General features: G+C 35.3%; 1 pseudogene; it reads left to right on the plus strand.

The window, feature by feature from the left end:
* The first annotated feature begins 14,212 nt into the window (after positions 1–14,212).
* On the plus strand, positions 14,213–17,212 carry LOC107311655 (tRNA-splicing endonuclease subunit Sen2 pseudogene; annotated as a pseudogene).
* Positions 17,213–18,929: the final 1,717 nt, after the last annotated feature.

The following is an 18,929-nucleotide window of genomic DNA, read 5'->3' on the forward strand; positions in this document are numbered from 1 at the left end:
TGACCTTTTATCTCACTCTTATTTGGATCTGGGAAGAGTGAGAAAATAAGAACTATTTGATCAGAAACAGGTCATTTTGAGTGCTGGAGACAGTGTATGATAAAGTTGCTAATTCTACAGAATTTTACCAGCATTTAATAAACAGTATTTTGGAAAAGTGCAGAACACGTATGATACACATCCTACTCCAGCTCATGTTCAATTATACAAGTAGGTTATGTGATTAAAAATACACACAGGCTCCACAGCCTGGTGGTTAAGACATTTATTGATGAAATTAAATTCAATGTACCTAATAAAATTTACTCTCAGGGTACTGAGAGTTTAGGGCAGGTTTGATTGTGATCTGTCTGTCTGTCTCAAGTTTTTCATCTTCACTTCCACACAGGCTAAAGTAAGCACTGTTTCTTCTCAAAAACTCATCATTCTGCTTTGGACTGGAAAGTTGTTTCCCTCTGAATTTTAGTTTCACGATGTAAAAAGTGCAGCACTGATATTTTTCTTCAAGCAGTAGCAGAATAGAGAGAATAATTAAAGAAAATCCTAGCTATTCCTTTTGTTCCTATGTTTTGTATTCATGTTCCTCAGATTTGTCACTGATGTGCAGTCTACCTAAAATGACTTTAGAATGCCCATAACAATTTCAGGGATTTATTACTGTAAAAATAATGAAGCCATTCAAAATATCTTAGAAGGAAAAGAAGATTCTAAAGGGATACAATACTGGTATCTACGTCCATACGAAAAACATCAGGTCAGCAATGTAAACTTACTCACTTTTCCTTAAAACAAAAAGACTGGCAGAGAGAAAACTGACGTAGGTTAAGTAGAAGTTCTAAAGTTGAGGACACAGGTGTTAGCAGTGGTATCCTCCCTTATTCTGTTTAAATTCTGGGGAAGAAAAATAATACAAACTCCGTTATAATTCAAAGGGCATACTCAGGGAACATAAAAACACCTGAAAGGTGTGCACCATTAAAGCTAGTTAGCATTTTAAAATTTAGTCAACAGGATGGTAGGACTCTCTCTCCATAGAGATCTTCAAAAGCCATCTAGACAAGGGCGACCAGCTCTAGGTATCCCTTGCAGGGCAGACAGAGCTGATGACCTTCAGGGGTGCCTTTCAACCTCTGCCTTTCTGAGATTCTGTGGTTCTGTGAATTCAAAATACATCAGAAGATAAAACCTGACAGTAGTTCTGCCAGGGCTGTGAGCAACTAGGTTAGAGCACTGGCAAAAGCCGTTGATTGAATGCTTTCATTACCTGTGATGGATGGATAAAAATTTGGCACACAGTAAAATATTATTTCACCAAAGAACCACACAGGTCTCCCATCAGATTTTCTCTTCAATAAAGGCCATTTCAACGAAAGGATTTACAAAGGCTTACAATAGAAAGCTTACCCTGTCAATAGATATATCTAACATGCACTAGAGAGGATATTCACAAGATACTGGCTTTTTTTTAAAGTAGCCAAGCATTATTTTTAAAAATAGTTTTTTTCAGACTCTATTGTGACAGTTTGCTTTATGATGTCATGCCTGGCAATTATAGAACCATAATTGCATAGCTATGACTCATTGCAAACCAATCAGTGCAGTCAGTTTCCTAATGCTATTTTCTACTATAATATTGTTATTGTAAAGGCAGGAATTCTTTAATCATCAAGTTGATTGTCTGCCAAAAGCTCATTTTATTGACCATTAAACATGCTTATGTTTAGAATAAATGCTACAACATCACTGTTTCCAATAGCAGATTTGTTCTGCAGTGGTTTTTCACAGGAAAATCTGCAACAAAATGATAGGTCAAATAAAATGTTTATCATCTGCAAATGTACTCAACATTAACAAATGAAGGGCTTAGTCCAAAATATATTAAAGTCTCTAGTAAAATTCACTGATTTATAAAGTGTTGTTAACAAACCACATGTAAGGAAAAAAAAAAAATTCACATTTTGGTTAACAAATGCTAACCTTTCTCAAAATATATCTATTTAAAAAGTAAAACTAGCATCTGCATCCAAATGCCACAGCTACATGTCTTCTGATGTTCAGTAGCTCTTGGCAATTCAAATACTATTTTTTGTAAGCTTACAGTTTTAGAACGTTAGATGAAAACTGGTAAATCCACCACTGGATTATGGGAATCTTTTCTAATAGTGGTGTTCCTCCCCATCGCCGGATTTCATGTGAAGCACAGCATGGTGTGTTTTTATTGAGAGAATCATTTTCTACCTGCTACAAAGAGGTATTTTGTTGGCAGATACTTCAGTGATCTGAAAATTGAGGTGAAGTAAAAATAAACAGATAGCCATATTGACTTTAGTGGCAGAATAATGAGTTGATTCTCAGTCTCCAGAAAGCGTGCATGAAACCTTATGCAAGTACCTAAACACACCTACAGTTGTAATTGCAGCCCCATTCAGTAAAAAACAAAAACAAAAACACAACAACAAACAAACAAACAAGACCCTATTTGTCAAAATACATTCTCTTTGGACAATAAAAGCAAGAAAAACTGTGTAATTATGCTATCTTCTATCTTTAAACACATGATGAGTTTAGAGTCTACAGGAATAATCTCACTCCATCGACCCACTAGTGCATGATACTTTCTTACTCCTTTTTTTATTCAATTTACCAAGGTAAATGTGCAGATTTAAAATAAAAAATAAATAAATAATTTTTTTTAAAAAGCCATTTTCTAAGACAATAAATGAAATGAATTTACTATTTCTTTTAAGCTTCATGAACATCAGTAGATCCATATATCCATCTGACATTTATTGCAAATAACCAATTCAATCAATGATAAAGGAAGGGGAAACTGTAGTCTAATGATGTACTTAAAATAAATGTTTGAATAACAAAACAAATCTGATTATGTGAGTCCTTAAACAAAAAGGAATTTTGTTTTCTACCTGTCAGCAGTTTGTGTTTCTTTTTAACTTTCATGAAATTATAATATATAATATTAATTCTAAAGAAACACGAGAAGTACAAAGAAAAAACAACATTTCTGTAACTCTCTGATGAATAAATCAGTCTTTTACAATAAAAGTATCAAGAGGCAAAGAAGCTTTGCCAGTTCAAATTGCAGGTTAGAGACTGTCGATTGAGATAACTAAGATTTACAGACAAATGATTCACAGTTTGTCACAGAATCACAGAAATTTTAATTTTGAAAAAGATCTCTAAGATCATCTAGTCCAGAAGTCCACCTACCACTAATATTTCTCACTAAACCATGTCCATAAATACTACATCTTCCCTTTTCTTAAACACCTCCAGGGACCTTGGGTCCACCATCCCCTGTGCAGTTTGTTCCAATGTCTCACCACTCTTTCTGAGAATAAATTATTCATAATATCCAACTTGAACCTCCTCTGGCACAACTTGATGCCATTTCTTCTTGCCCTATCACTGCTATTAGCTGGGAGTAGAAGCTGATCCCCACATCACCACAACCTCCTTTCAGGGAGTTCTAGAAAACAACGAGGTCTTCCCTGAGCCTCCTCTTCTCCATCACTTGATGATTCTGAATGTGTTGCTTTGTTTTGGTTTTGGTTGTTTAGTTGATTGATCTATTGAGGAAGAAAGATTAAAGGCACTTCTGGTGCTTTGGACCATTTCTCTTTCTTACTTCTCCTATTTAGGAAGTCATAATGGGATAGCACTTTGAAACTTTGTGGATAAGCCAATACTATCTTCTAAACAATCCGGAGGTTGTCCTCAAAGGTAAAATTAATGTCTAGAAACGCACTCAAAACATTTCAGATCTCCTATCTAAGCGGAGCCCAGGCCTTATTATCCCAGTGCTTTTTATCCATCAGCAGACTGCTGGAATCAGGTGAAAGCAGATGAAGATTTAAGTCTGTTATTAGTCATAGGAAATGCTAGTTTCCCCAGAGCATTTAAAAAATCCATTCATTTTAGTTTAAATTCATTCTAGTTTAAATATGGTTTGACATATGACACCTAATTTCATGTAATTTCAACCATGTGATTCTAGGCAAACCTACTTCCAGATAAAGATGCATCTAAAAGTGGTCAAATCAGATGCTGTACTTCAGGTACTCAAGAGGCATCATTGAACTAGAACCTAGAAAACTTCCTCCTCTCTCTCCTTTTACCACTGCTGATATGATCAAATTCTCTCTGCTTGCAACGTATACCTATTGACAGCTGTCAGTTGCACAGAAAGAAAGGTGAAAATATCCACTGAAACATCCAAAGAAAAATTTTTCAAATGCAGAAACAGAATTTAACAGGAATTCCCCTTTAAATACAGTCATCAGAAAACAAACAAAGCAAAGCAAAGCAAAACAAAACAAAACAAAAATAAAACAAAAAAACACAACCATTGTTAGGAGTCTCAGTGTTTGGGACCTCTTGCCCTGACCTGCCCCACAAGGACCTCCAGCCAGACCCTCCTCAACCTGTTTAATGAGCCTCTCTTCAAAGTACCCATGCCTATACATGTTTCCTTATTGTTCCTTACCTACTGCTTGTGCTTCTGTCCTGATCTTGTATCAGACTCATCACCTCTCCTTTGCATCTACACTGGATTGTAGGTGAACAGTGTCCATCCCAGCACATCAGTCTCAGTCATGTATGTTAGGACCCTGCTTGTGTTGGGAGATCATGACACACTCCTACACAAAATCCCTGGTTACAGCAACTGTACATGTGGAATGTGTTTCTGTATAAAGTCTGTGTGGTAGAATTGTGGTGGACAATGGCTAAAGGAAATAAGCATTACATCTGAAGACAATGATGGAGACTTCAATACATGGAGACTGCAGGACATCATGTATGCGATGCAGAAAATTTCAAATCTTGAAGGCAGTACCTAGCATGGGGTTGGGGGAGTGGGGAAGAAGCTGTTGCTATACACTTGTCAATGGTTAATGGGCTGGTTCGGACTGGTTCCGTGACTAGTGAGGCAGAGGGATTTCACAAAATCCGTGCCTCTGGAAAAGGGAAAAAGGGGACCCCAAAATAATTAAAAACAATGGCAATGATCTGAGGAGGATCAAACTAATTTACTGAATATGGCATCGGAATGCAAGATAACACAATATAATATAAAATGATTAGAATTGAAGCTAATAAATCAAATGTAATGAGAGAGTATCCAAAAGCTGTAGGCTGTGTGCAGTAGGGACAGGCTGCAACAAGGAGAGCCGAAGGAGAAGAGCGTGAAGAAGAATCAAAGAGCCCGATCAGGTGACCTTGCCAGTAGTTATATGTATCTCCTCTCTGACCACAAAGCCCCCTGGGGAGTATAGTTCTCTTCCAGGCAGGTACCTGGAACTGGAGCATTAACAGTTTAACTCCCAGTGCACCACATGATGTTATGATGTGGAATACCGGTAACCAAAAATCATAAAATCATGACAACATTTGAAAAAGGAGGCAAAAGAAATGAGAATGTAGGAATAATTGCCATACAAATATTATTATTAATTGCCAAACAAATATTTTAAAGAAAAGGTCTGATTAAGGGCCCAGAAGGATGACTGTAAATAATAACTCTTCAGAGTGACTCTGAGAACGGGAAAAAGCTGTGCCTTATGGATGAATGCTGTGTATTTAATATCAGCAGGTCCATCTACAGAGAAAATCCAGGGAGGAAAGTTGTGGAAGTTATGAATGTACATGCAAATATGGGTCTTGAAAGGATGCAGAATGTACTATTCAAATATCAAAAAAGGATTATTATCCTGTTCCCATAAGGCCTAATTAAAGCTGGTAATCTCTAGAAAGATGAAAGGCTTCCTACAATATTCAAGTCACTTCAAGCAAGATGAATTGCTTCCCAATTCAGTCACTTGGAAAGACAGTTTCCAATGCCTGTTGTCTTCCCATGGTTATCTTCTTGGTTAGTGCCTTCCATCTGTCATATGACATCCCTAAGTAAATGAGGTCTGATTGTTGTTTTTTGTTTGTTTGTTTGTTTTTTACTTTCATTAGATCTTTTATAAGTATTTTTATATTATTTTAATGTCTTGTTTGACATAATGGTGTCTATTTTTGACAGAAAAATATTTTTGGGATTTATTGTCTTCACTTTGTTTCGATACATGGAAATCTCTTGAAAAATAGGTAACAACTGGTAAGTTGTCAACTGAGCATGCAATAAATGAAAATACAAAGTCACAAAGATTCCGGCCCCAGAACTGTACTTCATTGCACCCTCAATATAACAAGTTTCCTATTACAGGAATTGCATGGTCTTTTTTTAAAAACCTGTACTAGAAACATAGAGAAAAAGATCTTGTTAATGACCAGTAACAGACAGGAAAAATGCTCTGGAAAGTAATCTGAAACTTTAAAGGACTTTGTGATAGAAACAAGAGAAAATAAATAGGACTCTAATATTCCTCATGGAAATATTTCCATTCACTAGCTATAGAATCATAAAATGAAATCAAATGAACAAATAATATGGTAAACTAAAAATTACTAAGTAGTTAACTTAATTTTTCTATTTATGGAAAACCACTTCAAGTTATAATCTTATGATTTTTAATCAGATTTTAAGATTGTTTAAAAAATAATAATGTAGACCTTTATTTGGTCACAGTGGCATAGTAAAAGCAGATAAGTAGCTAGGGGTGCTTGAAGATTAAGTATTCAGACCTTCACATTTAACAAGAAAAAGATTAAAGATTTTTAAGGATAGACAAGACTCAAATTGTAAACTAATGCATTTTGAGTGCTTTCAAAGTAACATTTAGTGAGTTCCATTCTTTCACACCCACGAAATGAGGATCGTCTTCCCTGTACTTCCATTGAATATCAACAGCTTCTGCTCCATTTCTATTAAAACGTCCTTTGTAGCTCACTGTAAGATTTTAGGTCAGGACTTGTAATAAACATAATGCTTGAAATGTTCATTAATGATCTACTGATTTATCAGATAGCAAACATCAGTAAGGGAGATGTCTTATGCCAAGGTCATTCAAATTTTTGCAAATATCTCCAGGCAGGTGAGGAGCTGGAACTTTTTTTTAAATTTATTTTTCCTGGAGATGTATGTAAAAGCCACCATGTTAGAAAAATCAGAAAGGGAAAACACACACACACAAAAAAAAAAAACAAAACAACAACAACAACAACAAAAAACAGTGTCTGACAATTAAGATTTGAAGCCTGAAGTTCAGAAAATAATTCATTGAAGATAATTGTCCTGTCTTGTACAAGTAAACTTCTATCATCATCAGTCTCTTCTGAAGATTTTGGTAACCACACACTTCTTCATTGTACTGGTGAAGTTGCAATGTTCATTTGTTCTCTTTTTCTGCAGATGGGAATAAATACAGAAAATAAAAACAAAGTTTTTAAGCCTTCCACTTACTTCAACTCGTAAGGAAATATTCAGATAATTTGCCTATTAAATCATTAATATATATGAATTACAGAGTTTTGACATAATTTTTCTTATGTTCGTGTTGCTTATAGAACAGTAATATATTTGCAGATCTCCTTTCATCATCATTTTCTCATATAAAAGCTCAGCTAGCAGGTGCATCATCTTCAAAGCACCACCAAAAGTGAATATTGTAACTCCCTTCATATTAAAAACATCTTAAAAAACAGACTGTGTATTATGAATTAAGAAATATCAAGATGAAACGAAGTAGGAGAGATACTACCCTGAGTGTAGAGGACATTGTTGTGTTGTTTGTAGCAGATCACTGAAGTTTTGATGCAAACACAGAGCTTGGTTACAAAGCCTTAAGTCCTACAGCTGGATTTGCACAGAGAGATTCCATTCCCACTTGAACCTTTATTTTCTTCAGTTGACTCCCATGTGGAGTCGGTTAAAGAATCAGAGACTCTAGTAACAATCGTTCTGTGAGGGCTTCTATGAGTTGACTTCATGGATTTCAGATGTAGATAGATTAGAAAGTATCATAATTTTAAATGTGTGATTGAATTAAAGTATTTTCTTTCAGTCACTGCATATAGATAGAGTCAGCAGCCTAGGAAAGTAAATAGAAAAAATATAAGGAAAGCTTAGATATTAACTGTTTTAACATAAAAAGAGGGAAAGGTTTTGCTGAGTTATTGTTGTTGTTGTTGTTTGTTTGTGGGTTTTTTTCATGTGTATTCTTGTTTGATCTTTTTGCCTTGAATTTTCAAGCCATTAAAAATTTCTCTTCTGCTACTGCGGTTATCTGCAGTGCATTTCACCTTTGAAAGGTCCACTCATTTTCACTGATAGTTTTGTACATTCACAGTATAAACTCATTGTTAATTAAAGTCAGTCAACACGGCTGAAACAATTATAGGCTCTCTTTTGAATTTAAATGTTTCATCACTGAACAGTTACAATCAAATGCAATTAAATTTTCTTTTTACATAGTCTACGGTTCTCAACATTGTCATTTTTATGGCTTTACAGTGAGAGGAAAAATCTGCCTTCGTACTCAGTTTCTTCATATATCTTATGATATATCTTAAGACATATTTATCTTATGTCACTCACAGAAGAAGTACTGATGATAATACTTACAATATGAGCTAAGAGTATTTCTCTGCATATTGTGTTTTGGAGGCATTGTGATGTGTTTTCATTGAACCTGGTTCTCATGAGAAGAATTACCCATTTCAAAAGCTTATTAACACTAATTCTTTCCCTTAAGTAAGCAAATGAGAGAGATTTTTAGAAGCTAAGATCTATAACACAATGTTACAAAACATACGGTTAGAGGTTGTATTTCCTTTGTTATTCCAAATTCAATTTCCATTTTTGAGTTTGTACATTGTCCAATATTTTCAGACACTTAAGGCAAGGTCATTATCTTTACCCACACTCGCTCCATGCAATAAATACAAAACATATCATTATAAATAAAAAACAATACTGTTAATGTTAAATATTTATACTTACATTTTTAGGATTATTGCATTCCAGAACTCTTCCTGATTCTTAAAACTCATACTGTTGTAAAGAGGAAGAATTAATGACATCTGTCTTTGATTATTAGAATACAGCATAAAACTCGTGCATCTGCATACTAGCAGTCACTTTCATAATAGGTTTTGGAGGCATCATCAATAGTATGCAGTTGCTGGCTATTTACTCCTTAACATTCAATTGCTGGACATTAAATACTGTCATTCATAGAAACAACACAACTGGCTGGCTGTCAGAGGAATTGCCCCAAACTTCTAAAGTCACAGCATTGTTTCTTACAATTACTTCTAATTTTTCAAAATCTATATGTATTTAAATGTATAATGCTATCTATATATATTTTGGCAGATGCTGCAAAGCAAAGATCTACTTTGATTGAATACTAAAATGGATATTAGCAAAGTTTTGGCTAAATTCTAGTAGCTGTTCTTTGTCCAGGCTTAGATGACCTGATTATGAGAATTTTCAAAAGTGTGACTTGATTTATCTATTAAGAGCTTTTTGCCTTTCTCAGGAAAAATTAATGCAGACTTTGACAGTTCTTAGGCTTGTGGTAAATTGTAGTAATTGTATTTGAGACATTTTGAATTTTAGCAGCTATACACTTATGATGAAGTTATCCTCTCTCAATGTTATTAAGCCTTTGTTTGTACTGATAATCTATGTCTTAACACTCATGGAGTAAACAGCTAAGCTTGCTGAAGCAAGGAGCTGGCATGCAACAAGATGTTGTCTGCAATTCTGCTTGCTACTGCACAGGGCTGGTGAGAGATTAGCAGCTGGAATAAAGAAACAAGCCTCTCCTAGTAGGAAACAAACTGGATGAAAATAATAAGAATTTTAGGGAACTAAATTCTTGGTTGATAAAGAACACAGATCTCATATGAGGACTCATACTCTAGAGAAAAAGCTTAGCCAGATGAGAGTAAGGGAAGGAAGAGACATAGACAAGAGCACATGTGCATCCTCAGGGAATGTTTACCTCATGCAATGATGCAGCAACTCTTATGGGGGAAAACAAAGTAAAACAAAAGCAACTCACATACTCACAAAAAAATGTTGAGAGGTGAAAAATACATTTTTCTGAATATGATCTGAAGGGCCTAATTTACACTGATATAGAATCTTTCACCAAGCAGACTGTCTTCATGGAATTTGTAATAGAGTATCTCTGAGACCCTTTCCTGATCAAGGCTGGTTGAGATCACTGATGCTGTTAAATGTGGGGCAACGATGTTGCACATGGAAGCCTCATCTCCTGGCAAAACCCTCCTGCATGAGGACTACAGAACCCATCCAGGAACAGGAGAACCAGATTAATGATGCATAGATCTCATTGATTCCACTAGTTTCTAACTTTTAAATGCTTGACTTTGCAAACTTGAGTAATGTTACTTATAATACAATGCATTTGAAATGTCCCATTACTGTGAAGTATGAATGCATTAGCCAGATTAGTACAGTGATGCTGTCAGCAGTACAAATCAAACTTCTCCAGCTACTCATCTCAAATGGAACAAACACAGAGCAGCCTTTGTTAGCCATTCTTCATGTTTTGCAGTGCAAAACACTGTTTATTTGCTGTCTTTATTACATTCAAGTACTCTTGAACAGGTACGAATAAAGTTGCAAAAATACATTGTTTATCAGCCAAAAGAAAAAAACATTTTGCTTTCTATTTTCACTCACAATTGAGCTGTCTGAGGAGAAAGGCCATAAGATGAAAGAAAACTGGAAGGAGTAAAAACAGTGGAACACTTCAACCCCTGCTAATACACCAAAGTTGTCAAAGCAAGATGCAGCTACAGTGCCAGTGTGGAGAAAGGAGGCTGAGGGGAATCACATCTGGTTCACACAACTCTAAATATACTCCCTCCAACAGGGGCTAGTTATGCTTAGTTCTTTGTGCCCCTCTCAAATAAATCTCCTTTGTTCTTCTGTCCCTTTCCCTGAAAATGCAATAAAATTGGTCTTCCACAGACTAGGATGAAAAATGTACTACTTTAAAATACATTAAGGGAAAGCAAGGACTTTGCCAGAAACTTTGAAAAACCAAGCTAACCTGGGAAAACAAGAGATGCATTTACTTTCTAGAAAAGTTGAGAAATCTTTTATTTTACCAATAAAACTAAAAGTATATTCTTGTCTTCGAATAGTAAAATAAGTTAATGGCAATGATTTTTCTAACCATTTGGAAGTTCCACTTGAAAAGATACATATAGAAACAAAGTTAAAGTTACAGATACATATTTACATAAATGAAAATTGTTTTACATTCAGTTGGAATTAAAAAAAAAAGGGGGGGGGGATTGGGGGAATGTTTTCTAAATGTAGGAGATTTATAGAAATGCTTTTCATGAAATATTTGTTCTATGTAAAAATGGAAACTGTCTGATACAGTATCAACTTCAGCTGTTTCTCAGCATTACCAGCAAAAATAATTAAACATGATTACCATGAATATCAAGAGCAAGAGCAAATGTTTGCCCCTTTTTGTAAGGATTCTACATTCATATTTTGGGGGCAACTTTGTTCATTTAACTCCGCTTTAAAAATCTATCAGGTACAGTCTACAATTTCTTGGAAAGTAGCACAAGAATTTCCAAACTAAACAGAAATTTTAGAGATTTCTTTCTTTATTTATTTTAGTAGATTGTGAAAGGTACTGTTTTGTTTTGTTTTGTTTTTCTGAATATTTTAATTCTATACATATTTTCTCCTAAACAAATGACACAAGTAGTGTTAACACTCCCACTGAAAAAAGTGGACATATTACTAAAGCAAAAATATGGGAGAAGGATATTTCCAGGATTACATAAATTACAGCTTTCTGTTGTTTTCAAGAACATCTAAAAATGTCAAGTGTCAGATTGCTCAATCTCATTCATTATCTCTCAGTGTTAAGAGATGAATGGACTTCAAGAAAGGACAGTTAAGAAACAGGTATTGACTAAGTGTAATTTTAGACTAATACTGCAGATCTCTTAAGGCTCTGTCTATAGTTAGAAGAGTAGGATTGTCTCATTTAGAAGATGATTCAGGGCAGAAACCTAATTTAGTTGCTCTGACTCACCCTGCTCAGAGTGAATCAGCAGGCACTCTTGACCAACATTATGCCTGAAAATTGAAAATGCCTTTCCTCTACCTAGGCACATATGACGCACTATTCCCATTCAGAAAGAAATCTATATTCTCTACAATACTTAATGTAGCCTATTAAAAATAATGCTTTCTTTTTTTTTACTGGAAAGGAAAAAATGTTCAACAAACAAAGAAGAAAATCAATAAGATAAAAGATAAAATAGTTAAAATATACTCAGAGTAGAATAAGTACTTGTGGCCAGAGTTGACACAGAAAACTGTGATAAATTTGTTCTGATTTATTTATCTTTTTATGTTATAAGGTCTACTGAGTATGAATAGTTAACATATTAAACCAGTGCTATCCTTTGGAGAACAAAAGCTGTGATTTCCTCTATGATCTTGGGCAGTGTTTGATAAGTCATAAGCCTAGCAGGAGGATGGAGCTAGTTCAGGCTGTTAATCTCAAATGGAGAAAAATCAGTCAGATACAACAGCTGGGCAGGAACAAAGGTGATAGAGAAAATACCCACAGGTATCCACTTTTCCCACCATCATATTCAAGTCTGTTTCTTGATTATTATTTGCTTTTATTGTTTGTTTTCCAGGGAAATAGATGTTCTTGAAGTATATCAAAAAGGCAAGAGTTACCAACATTATACTTTTTTAGGTTTTAACGATTCACAGTTATATCAACCAACTATGAAAACTGCATTTTAATTAGAACTGCTGACCTTGGGAAAATTCATCTGAGTAGACAGATTCTCAGAAAGAAAGAAAATATTCTCTGAGCTGACTGGAGTTACAATAGAAGAAGCAAATCTATTTGAGAACTCACTTTTGCATCTTTTAAAAAAAAAATGTTTGAGTGTGTATTCAAAAGGGTCATCCTCTTTAAAGTGTTCTTTTTCATCAGTATGTCATGACACAATATTAACAGTCACAAAATGTATGAACATTACTTATTTCACAATTTGATTCTCTTAATTTTAAGGGAAGACATTAACATTTATACAAAACTTTTCCATCTGACTTATTCATTTAATTTGCAAAGAGTACCTCAGATCTGTTCACACAATAGATTTACCAATAGCAAGCCTAAGTAATAGTTTACAAAAGCCTAACTGTAGTCTTGTTTACCCAAATGACAGGTTATGTACAAGTCTGTGCACTTGAACATCTACAGCTTAGCAGCAATGGTCTGTTATGTTTGTTATATCTGAATCAGCTTTAAAATAGCTTGGTTGTTGGTCTCAAGCTAGCACCGTCCCTCAGGATTCTGATGGACAATACTTGCAAATATCTACATTGAATTTTAGCACATAAGTATAATCATTCAGCAGTAGCAAAAACAAGCTAGACAGATTAAGCATCCATCAAAAAGAGGAAATAGTTATTCAAACACCTATATCAAGAATATTCTTCATCCAGAAGCCAGTGTGAGTCATTTCAATGTACATTATTCAGTTATCTGTTGCCAGTCAGCTTTTTTTCTTTCATTCTCTATCATTGTCACCAGATCATTCTCCAGGCAAACTGCTCAGCATGATACACAAGTGATACCTTCCAGATTTGTTTTGTGAGGAGGTGGAGAAACACTGTGTCTCTACGCTGCTGTATCATAACTTTTAAACATGTGTATGATCATATCACCATACCAAGTGATGACCTTGCATTTTTGGATCTTGTAGTCACATTCTGATTATCATTATTGCAACACGATACTGCATTTCAAGGTAATATCACCTCATGAAGTCTAAAATAAAACAGTGGTGTTTCAGATGTCCAAAGCCTAGAAAATTGAAACATTTGGAACAAAGTTTGAAAAACTGGGACTGCACTGCAAATAAATCTCATAACCAGTATTGCCTTATACAGTAAACAATTCAGCCAATAGGAGTACATAGGAATTCAATATTAGTTTGAGGATTTTGTTTGGTTGCTTGTCTTTGATTTACTAGCTGTCAGGAGCCCAAAAAAATAAGCTGGATTATTGAGCAAACAGCACTCAGCTTAAATGCTGAATGACTGCGTTACCACAGTTTCATTGTCCAGCTAATGGTTTAGGTTTTCTTCCTACTTTGAGTCTAGACATAACATCACAGTGAAATTTTATTCCAAGTGTTTTGTGTTGTTGAATGGAATCTTCATCTATGTATGTTTGTCTGCCATGTTGGTCTGCCAGAGTTTTTACAGAAGATGCCCAATGGTGACAAAATGAAGAACAGAAGCTTTGTATTAAAACAGAGGAAAGACTTAAAAGATCCTGCAAATCTATTAATAAAACGCAATACAGGATCTGACTGTGTGGTAAAAGAAGCTGAAAGACAACTTTCTCCATACTGACACTACAACAATTGTTAAAATGGCCAGATTTACACAGATAGATGAGATGGGAAGATGTTTACAGTAACCTTGGACACATATGGAATTTGGTATGGTATGAATGCCCTTGAAGCTACTCTAAGAGTGTGTTGATCATAGAGTAGCCCTAACTCATGTTGTTTAAGCTAGCTCCACTGTAAGCGATGTGCACTTTGTTTTCCTCACAAATGTGGAAATTGTTCCTACGTAGAAGTAATTTCTATGTGCACTTCATGACACTACAATAACCCAGCGTGCTAAATTGTTCTAGAGTTATGTAGGATTAATAAGGAACTATATGACAGTTTAGTATGACATGACCAATATGCAGGCATGTATATTGATCAGTCCTGTCAATTATTCACACCAAATGTCTCAGCTACTAAGCACATCCAACTAGACATTAAAGTTTAGCAGATGTTTCAGGTTTTTCTTACAAGCAGAGACTTAAACGGGCTACTTTTCCCAGTTTCAATGACTGAAAAAGCAGACAGTCTGACATACATCAGAAATAGTAAATGAATAGAGTAAGTCCCCAAAGAGAGCTGAAAGTATAGAAAGATTTATATATGCACAGAAACTGAAAAAAAAACTTACTAATGCTCTTATTCATCATAGGAAAAAATAAAATAAAATAAAATAAAATAAAATAAAATAAAATAAAATAAAATAAAATAAAATAAAATAAAATAAAAATTAAAGAATTAGGTCAATCTTTTGTTACTTCTTAATTTTTATTTTATTTATTTATTTATTTTCCCCTTGAAAATACTGGAAAGAAATACTTTCAGATGCAGGTTATTGGAAAAATGTGAGTTCTTTAAAATTATCAGTTTTCTTGTGCATTCTTACCAGTAAGTGAGGAAAAGAACAAATGGGTGGTAGAAGTATATTATTTTGAAATTACAGCCAACTTGTTTGTGTCTGTGGAAAAGAGAGTAGAGTGGCTTCACAATTACTCTCTGCATTACACAGCTTTTAACATATGTTAAGGTCTATTTCTTCTCTATGGGATGTTGTACAAAAGTAGCAGAAACAGGTATTCAGGCACTGAGTTTTTCATTAAAAAGCTATTATGCCGATATGTGCTTAAAATTAGATCACAAAATAAAGTTTAAATCATTCAACTGAGAAAAAGTATGGAAGAAAAAAAAAAGGCAGAAATCTCACTGGTTTGTTCATTTTTTTTGTAAGTGATGCAATCATCCAAGCAACTGAGATAATGATGAACACCCTCTGGGTACACTATCTGTCATCACAGAGATGGTCACTGTTTATAGCCAAATGATTTATACAGAGATGACACAACTCTAGGGACATGAGTGTGAAAACAAAAAGGAAACTGTGCATTTTAGAGGCTTCTGACTTCAGGGCAGACAGTGCACCCCAAGCTCTTGTTTTCACAACTTAGCTAGAATAACATGTTGGATAAGCCTTACATGATCTGGGAAGCCATGATCTTCAGCTTTCAGTTGCTTAGAAATAGTAGAGGATAAGGATGGAATTAACTCACCAAGGATTTTTTTTCTTACAGCACCATCAATTCAAGATAAATCATTCTAGACTCATTACTTTTTTCACCTGCTTTTCCTCAGCAAGCCTTACATCCTTCTTCTGAAGTTCCCAGTAGGTGTGTTACTCTGATTTATGAGTAGCTTTCTGGAATGATAGTTAATTCCACCACTGCTTGCACAAAGAGTCAGCGATTACTTGTTCCCCATGATCCACAATTGTAATTAGCAGCTGATGTTCTAAATGATGTCCTGCTCTAAATGAAGATTACTCAAAATACACATGCTTACTCATTATAAGGGTGAATTAATTGATCTATTTAAAGAATATAACTGGCTTCATTAGCAACTGATAAAAGGTGTCAACCTAAACATGCCTATAATCACATCAAAAATGTACCAGCAGCATGTTCACTGGGCCAAAAGTGCATTGCAAGAACAAAGATTTGGTAGCTGCTCCGTGACCAAAATTCTTGATAACTACACTAGGCCTCTTGAGTTTACATTTTTGGAAAAGGGTGGAGCTGAGCAAACTGTTGATAACTGTGAGACAATGGGCTCAAATGCAGAAAATACTTTACAGGCAGTCTTCTACAGATACTGGAAACATCGTGACTTCAAGTTCTGAGTGTCAGAAGGAATTCTGCCAGAAAGCCTATACAGGAGAGGCTGCTGATGTGGAAGAGGCAGCCCAAGTGACCTGCCAGAAGCATGGTTCTCATGCTTCTGGCTGCAAGGCTAGGGGAGGGCCTGAGCGAGAATCATACAACATGGCCAAGTTAAGGGAACGTGCCCCAGAGTATGTGCTTGTGCAAGAGGAAGAAGAAAGTAGCTTATGCCCTGAAGAGGGCTATGCTGATGAAGAGGGCTCTGCTCATGAGCAAGAAAATTTTGTCTAGAAGGAAAAGTTAGTCTGCAGAAGAAATCCATTTAGTATTTTTGAATATTTACAACTCAGCTTGGAAGAAGCTTTTTTCTTGGTGTATACTCTGGGATGTTTAACAGTTTATTATGGTGACGATCCCTTGACTATTGTGAAGCTGTGGTAAATTTTCAGCAAAATTTAGCCTAGTTTTAAAACTACTTACAAGGCATATCATTACTTCTTCAGCAAGGGCTCGGTCCCCAAGGTTGGACTGTAGTATGGAACTGATCTCTTGCTATATTGAAGGGCCCTCCTTTCTATCTTGCAAGTTACTCTGTCATTGCTGAATTAGTTGATGACAATTTTGAAGATTCTATTCACAGACCCCTGAGCTGGATGTCTTTGTCTGGTTTGAACAGAACAGCTGTTAATGCTTCTAAGGAACTTATGCTATACTAACATAAGTTAACTGATAACTGCTTTCTTTGGAAGTTACTGGCATTTCCATGTTGCACCTAATGATTACTGACTAGAATGTCAGACCATCTACCTGGTACTCTAGGTTCACTAACAGCTGGCAAAGTGAGTTAGCACCCTTTACATGGCAAGCTGATGGAACACTGAATTTGCTGAGCAAGAGTGTCAAAACAAAGGATCTTTGTATGCTTATACATTAATGGTCACTGCTAGTCTGTTAGGGTTATCTTCCATCACACCTCTGATTTAATATAGCCACAGTACTGTTTGGACTTATGCAGTTATTAAAACACTTGTTGCCCTGGAGGAATACAGAATTCTGCTGCTAATGTGGGTCATTCAAGGGATCCACATTCCCATTCCAAATTACATTTGAATAGGATAAGAACTGGTATAATTAACTGACCTAGTAGACTGACTGATGCTTTCTCCTATTCCCTTACTGCACTAAAATACCCCTTTCCACCAGTATTCAAGCTCACATTTTTATTTCATGATGCTGTTTTCAAGATCACTAGTCTTTCTCTTGAGACTGCTTGTACATGTGGCTACACTTTAATTGGCTAACCTGTGCACATTACAATACCCATCACCCTGCAACTCTGCTGGAAATACACCTCGCCTACCTATTTTTACCATCTTTGTTGTACTATTCATCATCTGTTACATTTCTGAATTCTGAATGTGTGTTGCAAATAATATAATGCCTCTATTATGGTAAAACTGCAACCCTGGACAGAGACATTTGGGCCATATGTCCAGCAGTTCCTGTTTCTTAAGATAGCTAAAAGAGAATACAAATACAAGTGTCATATTCAGCACTGTGCTCTTGTTCACTGCAGCTTTCTTTTTTTAGAATTTGCTGCAGTTCCTGTAAGGAGCTGTGTGACTTTCCCAGCTTGTGTTCATTTTTACACATTGAAAAGACAGGCAGAAACTGTCCTGTATCCAAATCATGTGGGTAAAAAATGTATTTTTGAAAAATCATGAAAGAAAAAGATGATGCATTTAGTCCATATGAAAGAAAGGTACTGAGAAGACATAGGTTTTGTACTGCACTCATCACAAAAATGGTGCAGTTTTCTATACTAAGCCATATTTTACAATGACAAGAAATGACTGGACAGTGTCTGAGATCTGAACATTGCAGCATTATCAATCAATCATGAATCAGATAAACACATTTCAAAGTGTGTATTAAATACAGGCTGAAGCTCATACAGCCTGACACACAGTATTTCATTCTCAGTGTGTTCTTTTCCTACTAGTAGAGACTTCTTTGTTCTTAAGCTGCTTCCTTTCTGCAAAACAATTTCTGAACCTCAGAGGTGTTTTTTTTAAGTCTATTTTTGAAAGTTGAAGTTTAGGTCAAATGCAAATATGAATGTAGTTTTATCCTGCATACATAATTTGTAGTCTGTGTGGAACTGACTCATCTGTCTTCTGTATCTGGCACTCATGTGATGAGCTCTCCTGCTAAGAGTGACCTATTCATCCTTCAAATAAACATCCACAGAGGAAGAAAAACAATATGTACAGTTCCAAAGACGGAACAACGTATTGCATTTTATGTGATCTACTCATGTCAGTTCTGTCAACAGCCTTTTGAATTAAAAGTCTATTATTCAGAAAGCATTCGCTGTACTTGAGCAAATCAAAACTCAGAAATACATGAATTTAACTGCTGGTGACACATGGT

The sequence above is a fragment of the Coturnix japonica genome, chromosome 3 (assembly GCF_054131305.1).
Source record: "Coturnix japonica strain WE chromosome 3, WE-NBRP24, whole genome shotgun sequence".
In the NCBI taxonomy this organism is placed as follows: domain Eukaryota; kingdom Metazoa; phylum Chordata; class Aves; order Galliformes; family Phasianidae; genus Coturnix; species Coturnix japonica.